Source organism: Seriola dumerili, unplaced genomic scaffold (genome assembly GCF_002260705.1).
Source record: "Seriola dumerili isolate Sdu_G_001 unplaced genomic scaffold, Sdu_1.0 BDQW01001240.1, whole genome shotgun sequence".
Lineage (NCBI taxonomy): Eukaryota > Metazoa > Chordata > Actinopteri > Carangiformes > Carangidae > Seriola > Seriola dumerili.
In genome coordinates, this window is record NW_019175495.1 from 182526 (window position 1) to 197043 (window position 14518).

A 14518-nucleotide genomic window follows, 5' to 3' on the forward strand; every position below is an offset into this window, starting at 1 on the left:
TATATGACTGTCATTTCTATGAGACAAGGTTGAACTAGCTTACTAGCTTACTACAAACCGTCATTTTCAAAGACAACAAGCATTTCATTAGCTATCTATTTCATCATGTTCGGTCACGTGTTAAATTGGAAAAATGCCTGCTCAGGACTGAAACACTGTGCAAGTCTAAGTGCTAGCATATCATCAGAGTTTAGGCTAAGATTAGCAACTCTGTCCTGGTTTTTATTTAATTTGGAGAAGTTTCTCTTCTCTTGTAAAAGTGGTGCATAATTTGACGATTCAAACATAAAAAAAATTACAAAAGGGCTATAATATTAAGCTATAATACTAAGGCTAACTGTAATATTCAAGCTAGCTGCTCCATGTTTTCCAAATGGATTATTAGCTGGTGGAAATACTGACTTTGTGCCTGTAGCTTTAGCCTCAATCTTTTAACATGATATCATGTAGCTACCTTTTAGACCCTTTCTCGTTTGAAAATAGTTGGTGGAAAACATTAAAAAGTCAGCCAGAGATGATATTTTCAACCAACTCATGGAACTAGCTTCAGCGTAATTAGCTAGCTAGCTACAGCTAATAAAATCTTCCAGTGACGGTTCATTGCAGCTGCAGAAATCAGCTTTTGTCGAAAAGTTTCTCAAATCAAGACCCCTTTGTTTAAAAAAAAAAAAAAAAAAAAAATCAAAGAATTTGTTGTCATAGTAAACTGCATATCTGAGTGGAAGTGTAGAAGTACTAGGTTAGTAGTACAAGTGCAATCAGAGTAACTACGGGGGGCTGATGGTTGATGTATTGAGCAGTATGGACACCTGTAGTGTGAAGCTGAGGCTCTGATTGTTTCTGGGCCTTTCCCGTTAGGACACAAGACTCTTCTTCTGCAATCGCTCTTACGACATAAAGCCGAGAGCGTACAGAAGTCAATAAAGTAATTTGCGTCACCCCTGTATTGCCCCTCTGTGGTCTCACTCAATTAGCACACGGATCGGCGAGCCAGCTGCCGCAGCCTCAAAGCATATTTCATCTGTGCGAAACGCCGTGTTGCAGAATTTATCAGGACTCAGGGGTACGTGGGAATCAGGAATCTATAAACACTAATTAGAGCCTGAATATCCCAGACTCGGGGTGTGGAGGTTAGAAAAATGAACAGGAAGCTTCGTTGCTGTGCTTCTCTCGTGTCACATGTGCAGCACCTGAGTCTGCTTGAGAGTCTCTTTGTTGTTGGCTCACCTGGCTATATTCAGGCTAACTGTGTGTGCGTTATAGTTTCCACGCTCATTTGCATTTAACTTGGAGCTTTGATGCAATTGCTAAAGCGAAAAGAAACAGCAGCACTGGGTGTCGCAGACTCGAAGGAAAATAAGCAATCCATATCAAACTAAAAACAATCCACATGCTTCCAGTGTTTATGATTTACTCTACAGGCTAATTTTAGCAGCAAAAATAACTAAGTTTGGTTCGTCTTTGCCACCTCTCATGACACCAAAATCAGCCGTCTACCTCCTACGTTTAAACCGTTAACTGTATCCATACAGCTCGGCATTGATAACAAGTTTAGAAAAGTTGAAATATATTTAAGCTCTTTGCTTCTTTTCTCCCCTGCCAGAGGGAGATATGGCATAATTTTCTGTCTGCACGGTTCGATAAGCTCAGTGGAAGTGACACAGCCCCACCACCACCACCACAATAATAGAGTACAACACTTTTGGGACATTTGGAATTGAACAGCTTGAATTGTAAGTGGTCCGTTATAGTGTATTACAGTGGCTAGAAAATGAGTATGTGTTTTGGGAAAGGTCGCTGTATGGCTCTCACTCTCTCGCTAATGCTGCACTACCTTTCATACATTATACACATGGCTCAGGGTTACGCAGCACCACAGTCAGAATAATGCAGCGGTTTCATTTAATGAAGCTCAGTGTGTTCAGCTGTGAACATGTTATTGCTCTCATTAGGCTATAGGAGGTCTGTTTATATGTTTGTGAGGAGCCTGTTGTGGTTTAATGAGGTCTGAACGGAGTCTGTAATGCACTGGAACTTTGCTTATAGAGAATCTGTGCTTTTTATTATTTGAACCTTTATTTAACCATGTAAATCGGTCGAAAAATCTACATTAATCAAAGAAAGAAGCAATAAAACAGACATCAGAACGCAAAGATGTTTACAGCAGTTAATATACAGAAAAATGCCTTGACATAATGCTAAAAACAAAGTGACCACAGTGTTAAAATTATAGTTAGTAACTACCAGAGATGTCATTTGCTTAATTGCTCAGAGTTAATAATTCCTCCCTCTTTAGTAAAATTGCTTTTATGTATTTATTTTTTCATCTCGACAAACAGTTTAACCAATTATATAATTATATAAAGTTCAGGAACTGCCAGAAATTTAAGCTGAATTTGTACTGAAAAAATAAATGTCAATATAAAATAAAAATTACAATCCGTCACTATTTTACAGTCCACAATAGCAAGTCATATCGTTAAATCTTAAAGGTTAATATTGAAATTATTATTAATTATTTACAACGAAAGATTCAGAAAACATTTTACTTTACCATCTACATCTACTTTCATAATTACATTAATATGTAGGATAACAGCATTTTCCCTACAGGTTATTTCTGCTGTCCCTGATTAGTAGTCAAGTTAATCAGCCGCAATGAAAATTGAGAGGCAAAACAAACAGACCCATATCTGCTGCAGTGTAGTGTATTGGCTAACAGCATTTATCATCCAAAGCTAAAAGTCGATCTCTAAACCATTTATTTACTCCAGCTCCAGAGTATCAATTACCTGGTTGTATCAACAGCTAATATAAAGTTTAGACAAACAGAAGAATATCCATGAATTAATCTAATATTTTAAAAACTCAGCTGATTTTTTTAATTACACTTATTTAACATTGTTGGACCAAAGCAGCAGGAACAGAGATTTCATCTTTTCTATTCCATACATTTTTCAATCTTGTCAAAACCCGCGCCTACATTACCCAAAATGCAACTTGACAGCCAACAGTTCATTCACAGATTTGGGTGTATCATGCTAGTTAGAGCTAAAAGGCCTTTTAACTTTAGCATACAATAATCAAGAATCATACTCAGTCTCTGGGACAATGGGTCTCAGGAGGATTTTCCAGTATTCTGATGCGACGGGTCAGTATTAATCTTTTTCAATTTTGTGAGCAGAGCTCTCTTAAGTTTGGAAACCATAACTAAATATATCAGACGCAGCATCAAAGTTTGCCTTTCTTAAAAGAGAAACAGCTTCATTTTATCAGAAAACATTAGGCAGACACGAGTGACTGATAAGGAAACATGTAAAAGCAAACGCCGCTCTAATCTCCTTATGTTCACCACCCCTGCAATGGATTTTCCCTCCTTCTGTCTCAGCCAATGTCAGCAGTGTGTTGGCGGGATGATGGGGAAAAGACGGCCCAATAGCTGTCCAGCCTCTGGCCCTTCTCCACCTCTGTGCACAGGCTGCAGATAATGACCATGCCAGTAATAGAGGTGGTAGGAGTAATGATAGTCTGACATTACCATATCTGGCCCCGCTGTCACTGATGAGGGCACAGCAGAGTTACAAGCTACAATAAACCCCGCAGGAAATGATGAATGATGCCATATCCAGCTGGCAGAAGAAACATGCTGGGAGGGAGCACCGTCACGTTCAATAACAGCTCTTGTTACTCGCAAACATCCTTCTTCCATCAGTGAAGGGAAAACTGATTCTCCAAGTGATTTGCGGTGATGGCAGGAGTGAAACTTTCTGCTTTACACTATTATTACAATTAGAGCTGAACACGACCAAACGCTTTCCTAGTCGAGTCGCACATTTGATATTAATTTAATTATCTAAATTAAAAAGAGAATGAAAATTCTGTTGATGTATTTCAAAAAAATCACAAAACTTATGAACTTGCAACATCAACACAGTATCAAGAATAATGGACAAACATACAGTAAGCGAGGTAATTTATCTTCCCCAGTCCCCACGAGCCTAATAGTGCAAATTTATTCAGGCAATCTAACATTAGAGTGAGTAGCTATGCTAAGTGGCTAACGTTAGGCTATTTACATGTTTTAAATTATAATTTTATATTTTTTTTATGTTTTTTAATATATATGATTTTATATAATTTCCTGCCTGACATATGTGATTTCTGAGTGTCGGCACTTCCTGTGGAGTTTGTTTTTTATTTCCCTGATACCTATCGACCAATCAGAATGTTGTCAATCAAGTCCCTGTTCAGACCTGACATTAACATGCGTCTCAGGTGATCCTATCACAAGGAGACAGCGCTACGTATGTCAGTTCACACCTGGCTTTAAAATGCATCTCCACATGCGTCTCCAGCGACCACTTGTGATCAGATCTCACTTCTCCACTTTATATGCAGTGTTGTTGTTTTTAGCCAGTCCCAGTTTGACAGACGAGTCCGTTGTCAATGTGTTTGTGTGAGAGAGAGAGAGAGAGAGAGAGAGAGAGAGAGAGAGAGAGAGAGAGAAGCAGAGAAAGCAGAGCTAGGAGGCAAATCAATATGCTGTGCACAGCTCTACAATGAAATCATGTTTTAGTCTTTTGAAATAGTAAAAAAATATATATATATATTTATGGTTGTCAGACTTTATATTCTGTTGGACATTGCAAATAATTCAATGCTGTGAGAAGTGTAACACTATTTTCGGCTCATTCATTCATTCAATGTGGCCCAGCGTTCACACTGCTAAAAGAATGTGGCCACATGGGATCCAGACCAGCTCCGATTGTGGTCTGAGTGATTGGATCCCAAATGTGTCCTCAATGAGTTCAGGTGTGAATGCACCCAAGATGCAGAGTTGGCCATTTGTGATCTGATCACGTGAGACAGACGTTAATACCAGGTCTGAACAGGGACCTCTTCTCATTGACTAATGCTGGGCAGCTCTAATCCCAGTAGTTCAGGTTCGGATTAGACAGAAAATTTAGAAAGGAAATGTTTAATTTTCACATCAATTGGGGGCTAATTATTATAAGTGTGCTCAGATGTGTTTACCTTCCACTGCAGCCTTGGCTTGGGGCCACCGGCAGATTAACACATGGATCTGTGGGAAGTGAACACCATTTAAGCCTCAAGTCTGTTGCACTTATGTGAGCAGTTCTCCGCCCTGCACACAGTGAATGGAGAGAGTTGATCTACCGATCTGTAAATCCAGTCCTCTGGCTGCATATATTTCTCCGCACTTGTCAAAAAGCACTGTTACTAGCTGAAGCCTACTTGGAGAGGTGGAAATTGAGCAACCAACAGAGGGGTCTTTTCACTCCCTGTGCCGCTGATCTATGTGAGAATGGAACAGAACTGAGTTTAATGTGTGGAAATAAAACTCTGGAGGCTGTTTCTTCCAGGAAAAGACTACTCCATCAAGTGCACACAAGGACACAGCACTGCGCAAATAATATGTCAGTGTGTCATCCCATAACACAACACAACATATAAACATGACACTCTCAGGACAGGAGTAATAGATGCTGGATAACATTAAACCTTTCAGTGTTCCAGTGCCTCAGATTTAATTATCTCAATGGGTGCACAGATTAATAAATGAAAAGCTTCATCTATTGTTCAGAGATGCTCGCTGTGAAACTTCAGGTAATTATTTTCGCTCTTTTGCATAAAAGAGTTAGGAGGTGGATTCTTCTGGGGTTTATAAGCACAGAAGGAGGGAAATGATGCAGAGAAGGTGAGCGAGGTGGGGTTCACCGAACTGAAATCGATCACATTTGCATGTAAATACATATGTAAAGGCAGGTGTTTGAATGAATTAAGCTAATGGAGTAAATTTGTCATTTATTTCTAGCAATGAAAATGAAATACACCACAAGTTTTTGCTGGTATCGCTGTGAGAATAGAGCTCAGCAGCTGCACAGATTCCACATTTGAATTCCTTTTGTCAAGAGATGCAGCATCACAAGAGATGACCTTTAAAGTCAGTTGAAAACAACTAAAGGATGAACAAAAGATTCCTGAAACGTGCATCATGTGAAGCACTTTCATCTCTGATGGTCGAGATGAAGAAAAACCTAAACGTGTGCACCTCTGACAGGCTGGCTGATGTAACCACAGAAACAACTGAGGACGTGGACTGCATACATCTCACCCGGTGGCCACCTGAGAGGAGAATCAAGCAGCCAATTACCTGCGAGTTGAAAGTCTGAGGTTTGATACCCCCGGCACTCCAAATGTGTGCTGCCTGGCTTAAGTGTCCTTGAATACTGAACCTTCAGCTTCTCCCTTGGGTTCAAGACTGCATTACAAATAACAACCAGACCAGGGCCCATTGGTATAAAACTTGGGAGTAAGGGAGCTGCGTGGAAAACCTTTCAGTGGCATTTAAAACTGCGAACCTGTTCGGTCAATGAGAGTGATGAGAAACAGAGTTTTGAAAAGTGGCATTTACCTTCAACACTTATTGTCCTCTGTCCTAAAATCTACAGCTGGACACATCCTTGACCCAACACAACAACTCTGAAGTTTTTCTGTCAGGATTTTGAAACTGAGACTGCCCTCGTTAAAGTGGCTAATTAAACAGAGACAGTGGCAAAATTCCAGTCACTGTCACTGGATCTCTGACATGGTTTTTGACATGATTGACCTATCATCAGACAGACCGGAAAACTTGGGAGAACTTTCTGCCACAGGACTGAACTGGTGACCACTTAGTGTAAAAATGCTAATTACACATCTAAGTGAACAGAAGTGACATTTGGCATTCCCCAAGGCTCCACTCTCGGGCCTCCAAATATGTTCCAATAGATGCAAAAACAACAAAGTATATTACTTTATCTATCTACTTATGTCAAGAGGTGGCTATGGTCCCACTGAGTAAGCTTTGAACAAATCAGGGGTTGGATCTGCTAAATTTTCCTCCGCTTAATCAAACAACTGTAATCTGGAGCCAAAGACGAACAATTACAAGTCAGTGCTAAGCTTTAACTGCTAATGACACACAAAACCAAGACAGCATCCACATCCACACAATCCCCATACTATTACCTTTCCATAAGAATGGGAAGATGAGAGGATTAATACTAATCTCAAATTTCTGAAATACAAGAAGTTAACCTACAGCCAGCACCTAGTTAGCGTTGCTTAGCTCTAAGTCTGGAAGCAGGACAGGCAGGTGTCCAAAGGTGTAAAAATCTGCCTACCAGAGGTTAGTAATTAAAATAAAAAGCTATTAAAATGTTTAATCTGTACAGAAACAAATAGAACATGTGGCTTTATGAGCTTGTCATCCTGCAAAAATAAAATAAACCCATAGTTTGTCAGTGCAAGCAGTTCATAACGCTGACTCCAGGAATTTACTGCACCAAGAAATTATGTGGGTTGTATCCTTCTGTAAATCACAACTCGTCTTTTATACACTTCAGATGTTTGCACACACAAACAAATGAGATATACCACGTTAATTAATGAGCTTTAGAGGTGCTGCGAGGTGGATTTTGTTACCTTTGAACAGAGGCAGGTTAGCCCTTTCTCCTGCTCTTAGTCTTTGTGTTTTCATATGCACTGTACAGACATGAGTCCTATCTTTTCATCTAACTCTGGTCAAGAAAGCAAACAAGAGTATTCCCCAAAATATAAAAATATTCAGACATGAAAACACCCATGTCTCTGCAGGATTTAACAAACTTGTCCATGCTTTTGTGATTAGTAGATCCGACCACTGTAATTGTGGTCCAGTTGTCAGATATCCAGCTCTCAGATCTTTACAGTGGCTTCCTGTGTTGGTTTGTAAAGCTCTAAAAAGGTTTAGGTTTATGGTTTAGGGCCAAAAAATATTTCTGATCTCACATCATCTGGGACAGATGTGTTTACAGATGTGCACACAGGGCAGAGTCTTTCTAAGACTGTGGTGGTTATGTATAGTGTGTTTTTAATATACAATGGTAACTTGTTCCAGTTTCTTGCACCACTTAATATAAAAGGAACAAGCAATTTAATATGTATTCTCCTTTTTAATCTGTATTATTCAATGTATCTTAGATTTTATTTAATCATTTTATTTTTAAATCTTATTGTGACTTTTTTACAGTTCATATATCTCATATATGTGTTCATATATGTGTTTATTTATGTCATATTTAAATTATTACCATGTTGAAAGGTGCTACTCAAATTGCTTTTAGTTTATGGGCGTCACTAATCCTGATTTTCAAAAGTCAATCATAAGAAACTTTATGTCACTGTGACATTAATATTGTTTGACTTCCTGGACTCCATACTTCCTGTTTCAATTTGAAATATCTCACCTGTTGTGTTCATTGTTTATTTTACTTCCTGCCTCATTGTGTTTCCCACCTTTTGTGAACAGTGTGACCCGCCCAATTAATTGCAATTGTGTCTCTTTACCTGCTTTGTTGATGGACTTTCATTCCTTGCCGCTCCAGATTGGATTTTGTTTCTCCATCGAAGTGAGACCTCTGTGTTTTTTTCTTTGTTGAATAAATCTCTGAAGAGCCTCAGATGGTGTGTTTTGGGTCCTGACATCCTTAAACCTGTAACGAACACAGCAGAGAGAGAAAACAATGTAAAATCCCAGATGTCATAGAAGATGTGCAGACACTGAGTACAGAAGGTAACAGAAGTGTGGAAGTGACCTCTTCAGGTAAAGTCATACTGAGGGGGAAGTTTAACAAAGGGAGAATGTCAAAAGCAAACTTTCCCCTCTGTAATACAAAGCATTTCACACCTACGTTTTTTATAATATATATTTTTATATATTTGGCCGTCTACAAAGCATCGAGTGCTTTACTTTCGTCCTTAACCCCAGAGGGTTTTTCTTTGCTCCAGGCACGAAAAGTTGAATTTCCAAGAAAATTACTGTCAAAAATCCTTTTGATGATTTTGTGCAACTTTTCCTTGATCCGCTCCCAGATGCACCTGCACCCGTTTGTGTGTGCCTGAGGAGCCTGAAGATTAGACAACTGGCTTAAGCAAATTGCTGCCATACTGCCCTTCAGCAAGGCATTTACCCTGCAACTGCAGTAGTGAAGCATGTAACCAGTATTTCAGCAGCAGAAATACAGTTTAAACCATCTCAGAACTGTTCTTTATGGAGCTATAAAGGCTGCTGCGGCTGTTGCAATGGTACGAGCCTAAAGAACCATTTTATGATGCTATATAGGGCTCGTGTGTATATATGGTCGGTTAAACACTGTAAATCCTCAGTTTAATACTGTGATTTAAAATGTGGGTTCAGCTTCTCACAGCAGAGGGCAGCAGTGATAAAATATTGATGGCTCATTAATATTTTCCCCAACTCTCCCTCTACAGTGTAATTTGAGGAGAATGTCTGAGGGTTTCCCGACCAACTCCTTCTGATGAATTCAACACCTTGAATATATGTTTGTATAAAAGATTTTTCTACTTTTAAATTCCTAATAAGGAAAAAACGGTGACTACTTCAATCCCATCATCCTGCCAGCGGTTCAGTTATTACAAACATGCAAATCTAAATTTATCAGTGCATCATAAATCATACAGCACGCTTCAAGTGTTGTAAACATGCAACATGAGGGGGCTAAACAAAAGGCAATTTCCCTGTTGTTTCCCACAGTTACATATATATCAAAATGTAGTCATATAACATATTACTTTTTTTTTTTATTCACAACAAATCCCTGTTGTGTGATCAAAAATTGTCAGACTTACAACAGCAGGAGATCACAAAATTTCCAATAACACTAAATACTGCATGTCGCAGTGGATTTTTGTGTCATTTATTCCATCAGTCCTAAACCCACTGTTCTGCACCGATTCCCACAGCTGGCTGCATCTCTGCTGTGAACTGGGATCAGAATAACTACCAGAGCCCTGTCTCTTAGCATCTTATCACTTATGGTAATATGAACACTGATGGTAGATTATGGGGTTAGTGAGGTAACATATTTCACCCAGTGGCTCAAAGTAATTTCAGCTACATAACTTCAGTAGCCTGACTTATGAACGCAAGCCTTTGACTTTTTTTTTTTTTTTTTTTAAGAAAAATGACATTTGCAAGCAATTCTACACTTCCAGAGAATAAATGTTTTTCTGCTGCATTAGCTCATCATTTTCACCCAACAGCTCTTTATGTGGGGTGGGGGTGGGGGGGGGGTTCAACAAAAAGAGTAATGCAATTACTACATGCCACATTTTCATTTGTCACTTTTGACATTTGCATAAATTCTATTAAAATACACAACTGCTGATACTTGACAAATTACGACAGATAATACAGACTTAACTGTCCTAGGGCACAGGAATAACATATGTGACATTTAAGCCTTTTATTTTTGTCAAAATTGCTTTCAAATGAATGAACTGTATGTTGTGTGATTATTGTGATCTATTAGTAACTTGGAACTTCACACACTGCTGCAGTTTATGGATGAAGTTGATGGATTTTGTGTCACTTCCAGCTGATGTTTTTTCTAGGGTTTATGTTAGCTGGTTTACTCCTGTGTGCCAATGAGAATGTTATTACTGTACTGTGTAAATGATGTGTAATCGACTAAAGAGCACTTATTTTTACAGGCTCCAGGTCTATTTGTTGGTTGTTGGACTCATGCCACCAGTCACACCTTATCTCAGCCCTGTGTTCTGGCAAGTTGTGCTACCTGTCGAGATTTGTTACTCGGCGGTTCTGCGCATGCGGTTTAGGGTTATTAGCATCTGCTATCGATTCGAGTTACGTTAGCATTTTTCGACAAAGCGGCAAAACTCGTCAGACCACCGGATATCGTGGCCCAGACTGGGTCGAGTCTTGGCCAGAGTCACATGTATAACAGCAGAAAGAAAAAAAGCACACTGGGAGCAAACAAACACGCAAAAACGTTTTCATACCTTTGGACGTCGGTTGAACCGGAAGGGGCGGGGATGACACAGAGCTAACGAGAGCTAGCTACATTCACCGTCCTCATGCGTTGATTGGGCAGCGTTGGCGCCAGTTTTAGCAAGATGGCGGTGGTATATAAAAATTCAATTCAACAGTAAGTGGTTGCAATTTTCCTTAAAAACGAAGAAGAAGAAAAATGGCGACAGTGAACCAACCATAACAAACCGCTGGTTCTTTTTACAGATGCGCGAGCAAAGTATCATCTCCTCTTCATCACGCAGGTCCCCAAACAAAACAAACCCTGACCCACCTGGTACCGGAGGTAAGTCTGACAGTGTCAGAGGTTTTGAGTTTACTGTCAAAGATCCTATTTGATTAGTAAGATGGTTCACTTCCATGGTAAAAACTTAGATGTAAAATAAATTAGTTGAATAGAACAGAAACATTGATCCATAGTGCTTTGTTTGGGAAGAGGGTCACTGAGCATAAATTTGAGACGCTGAATAAATGAATAAATTGAAAAGTGATATTTTTCTTGAATGATAGCACAAAACTGTGTGTAAAACTCAGTGCTTAAAGTTTCCACGCAGTGTGTGACACTGAAGTTTCAAGTACAAATTTTGACTTTTTTTTTTTTTCTGAATCTGATTGGACAGTGACAGTCCAATTGATAAGCAGAGTCCAATCAGAGGGCAGGAAGTTACATTCCTGAAATCCTGAAAGGTGTTGTACTTCAAACAGCTACATGAAGGTTAATTCTTTATTTTAAAGTTAAGGTTAGACTTTTTACGGTTTTTATGTTAAGTTTTGGGTTAGGGTCTTGAGAATACATTATGTCAATGAGGGGTCCTCACAGTTATAGAGAGACAAATGTGTGTGTGTTAGCAGTTGTCGGGACTCGGATATGGGTCTCGTCTTGTTTTATAATTTGGGAGAAATTAGTCAGTTAAAGGGACAATATGTAGATATTTTGTAAAAACGTTCAAACATCACAATGTTATATCAAAGACATTTATGTAGTGTTAACTGAGATATCTACTGAAGTTAGCATGCTAACTAGCTAGCTCCAGCCCGTTCCATCTCGTAATACCATTCTTTATTTCAAGAGATGACGGTGAGTCACTGTACTGTCCAGTCTGTCCTGATGATGAAGTAGTAACTGTACTTGTTATAGGCTATAAACCTGAAAACCTCAAGCACAGTTACTGGTGCTGCTGCTCTCCCTTGTGTTCCTTAGGCTCTTGTGGCTCATCCTCTACTCCTGCTGCCACTATGTCGTCCCCGCCTCCCTGACCCTGAAATCATCATCGTTGTCAGTCTAACAATAACTGAAGAAACAGCCTGCCAGTTACATGATCAGATTGCAAGGTAGACCTGTTAGCTGAGGTTAGCTCAATGTGACAGTTAGGCTTAAAACTTTGTTGCAAGTCCAGTCCTGGAACGTGCATGTAGCACACTCTCATGCGCACCCCGAATTACAAGCACACAAAGCGCCCAAACTTTCCTGTAATATGCTTCCCCACTAGTTGTTTGTAGTGTAAATTTGACAGTTGGACACTATTTGTTGTAAGAGAAACACAGAAAAAGAAAATGCAAACTTTGTGATATATACATTTTTTTAATTTTCATTTGTGGTAAGAGTAGTTTTCTGATCATAAACAGTCTGTGATAAATTCGATGTTACATTTTTAGATGTAGGCAATAAAGATGAAGTGATAATTGTGTAAAACAGGGTGATACTGGTACTAATTATTCAACAAAGCCAAATTCAAGCACAGGAACATCTGTTGACACCCCCACAGGGTGTTGGTGATGGTTTGTAAAGCAGAAGAGGACACATGAGTCCCAGAAGTTCCCACTGCTTTATTTTCTCAGTGGGACCATTAAAGTGTTAATCATCTGTAGACAGCATCATGAGTGCGTGAGGGAATGAATAAGTTTCATGATGTTCGTGAGTGACTTTCAGTGTTTGTGAAGTGCTTTGCGTCCTGTTTTTCTTCAACCACAAAGAAGAAGAGGGACCAGAGTCCAGTTCATCACATGCGACTGATTTAAATTTAATTACAGTAATAAATAAGCAGAATAAGTCACCACAGTGGTGGTCAAATGTTTTATATCAGCAGCAAACTAAACAAACATCTGAGGAGGTGTCAGTGAGCTGCCTTTTCTTTTCAATAAACCTCTGTCATGCTAAAAAAAACATTTCACAATTTAGCATTCACGCTAGAATGAAGAGAATACCATAACAAAAATGTTCAAACATTCAGAGTGTAGTTGTGAGACTGCTCTGGAATGCAATTGTTGCATTAGCAAGAATCACACACACACCTACACACCTACACACCTACACACAGGGAGCCAAACAGATGTGCAGGTGCAGGGCTCAGGCTGGTACATGTCTCATGCTTCTTCATAGTCTTCCACAGACTGTAGCTCAGGATGCTTAACCTTTGACCTCCACCTTCTGGCTCTGACAACCCCCACCCTCTTACACCGCTCCCCGCTGCACTGATGATGACTTTCCAACATGTTTTTAGTGTGAATGCATGCACATTTACACAAACAGACTCTGCTCTGTGCCTGGGAGAGGTCAACAGGTGCCGGTAGAAGCAGCGTCAACCAGCTGATCAGCACCTTTGGTGTAGTACTGTGTTTTGGCCAGCAGAGCGCAGTAGTAGATCTACATATATATATATGTATATATATACTGTATATATATACTGTATATATATATATATATATATACAGTATATATATATTTGTGTGTGTGTGCTTGTTTTATTGTATTCCTGGGGTCCAAAAACCTGGAGCGGACTATACTTTTGGTGTCTCACAGCTTTGTGGGAACCAAAAAGCTGGACCCACACAAGTTTAAATGGCTGTTTGAGGATTTGGTTCTAGGGTTAGGATTAGACTCAGGTTCAGGTTAAGGTAAAGGGGTACGTAATGTATTGTGTCAATGACAGGCCCCCACGAATATAGTAAGACAGGGATGTGTGTGTATGCATGTGTGTGTATTTGAAAGAATTCTACTTGCCCTTTGGCAATGTGTGTGTTTCTGATTCAGGCGTTTGTACATGTGTACATCTGCGCATATGTGTTTATGCTTCAGTCTGTCTGCACTCTGTGTGTGTGCGTGTGTGTGTGTATGTGTGTGTGTACATGGGGAAATATGTAAGGGACAAAACATTGCAGAACACATGTGGTGACTGTCTGAGGAGGAAAGGAAAGGAAAGGAAAGGAAAGAAGGAGGTTTTAAAAAGGAAAGGAACAGAAAGAAAGGAAAGGAAAATATGGTGTAAAAAGAGAAGAAATGGCAAAAGGACAACAGGAAATGAAATGACAAGACAGTGAGGAGATCAGAGGAGGAACGATGTAACAAGGAAAGAAAAGAAACAGGAGAAAATTACAGATAAGAGTAAAAAAGTGTGGAAGGAGACGAAGGGAATCGGTAAAGAGGTAAAGACAGAACAATGGAGAAACAGAAACAAAGGATTAAGTCGGGTCAGTCTGGCCTGTCATCCCTCTGTAATCACGGCTCCATATGTGAAAAACCGTGAGGGAAGAGAAACAGAGAAGGAGTGAGAGAGTGAGAGAGTGGAAGAGTGGAAAACTTAAAATCCAGATGAAAAACAAAGATATAAATGCAGAGAGGGAAAC